This window comes from Neophocaena asiaeorientalis, unplaced genomic scaffold, assembly GCF_003031525.2.
Source record: "Neophocaena asiaeorientalis asiaeorientalis breed wild unplaced genomic scaffold, Neophocaena_asiaeorientalis_V1.1 scaffold11, whole genome shotgun sequence".
Lineage (NCBI taxonomy): Eukaryota > Metazoa > Chordata > Mammalia > Artiodactyla > Phocoenidae > Neophocaena > Neophocaena asiaeorientalis.
The window spans coordinates 37847-39167 of record NW_020173124.1 but is presented as its reverse complement, the minus strand read 5'-3'; positions in this window follow the sequence as shown (position 1 = coordinate 39167).

Here is a 1321-nt window from a genome sequence, read left to right as displayed (position 1 = left end):
CGGTCCTCAATAAATGAGGCAGAGATGCTGGAACTGCCTTAACAGTATTTGGGGTCAGAAGGCTCAAGGAGGTAGGTGGGAATGTTAGGCCAGACCTACTGCATGTTAGGACCTAGTGTATGGGTCAACCATGTTTTGTGTAAAGTCCAAGAGGTTACTCTCTTCACAAAGGTAATAAAAGATTCCCTGGTAGAGGGCAAATTAAAAACTTTGGTAGGCTGGATTTGATAATAGGAGATGTTTTCTGGAACTGGGCTCTACAGTGTCAATAGAGATAATAGGATTTCAGAATGTCATGCTTTAAGTGGCAGCATTTATCCAATAGACGGAAGGTAGAGATATTTACTGCTTTGGACAGCAGGGGTGAAGTGGCAACCAGGGTGCCTTGGGTCTGTGGCAATGACTGATAGGCCATAGGTTTTTCTGGTAGCAAGATAGATGCGCAGCCAGCTAGGGTGTTACTTGACCTTACATCCAAAGAAATTTAGAGGTGGCACATAGATTTACATCCTCTACAGCAATGGATAAAAATTCATGACTCCTGATGTGGTTTCAAAACCTAAGTCAGTTCACAGACCCGGAATTCAATAATTGAAAGTGAAACCAAATGCCCTTGAGGAAGAATAAATGTTCCTTCAATCTGTCCCCAAAGGTGCTGTGCCAATTGCCAGACTTAACCTCACAATGGAAAAAGGAAATACTCAGAACTTTGGAATGTTTTTGGATATCGTATCCAAACTGATAAGAGGATACCATAACAATCATCATGCCCCTCATTTAGTGGGAGCCTGGGGAGGCCAAGTAATAAGTAAAGTTCTGATCCAGGTTTATCTTACAGTGGATCTAGTGCATCCAACTATCTACCCAGTAGCTATTTCCTGGCCCATCAATACACAGTTGGGATGCATTTTCTGAGCACCTGGCCAAACTCCGACATGTTCACTCTGATTTGTGGAGGGACAGTGATTATGATAAGGGTTAAGTGTGGAAGCTCCTGAAACTGCCCTATCTTCAAGTCAAAATAGTAAATCAGAAGCAAGAATACATTCCTGGACGAATTTCAGAGATTGGTGCCCCAATTAAAGATCTAAAGGATATGGTGGTGCTGGTTCTGTCTTAAACCATTAGTCAAAAATAAATAAATGAATGAATCTATTTGGCAGATGACAATGGACTACTATAAACTTAACTAAGTTGCAGCCCCAATTGCGATCCTTTGCCAGATGTGATATTTTTACAGGAATATGTTAACATAACTTATGACACTTGGTGTACAGCTACTGATCTGGTAGATGCATTTTTTTCAATCCCCATCAGAAGA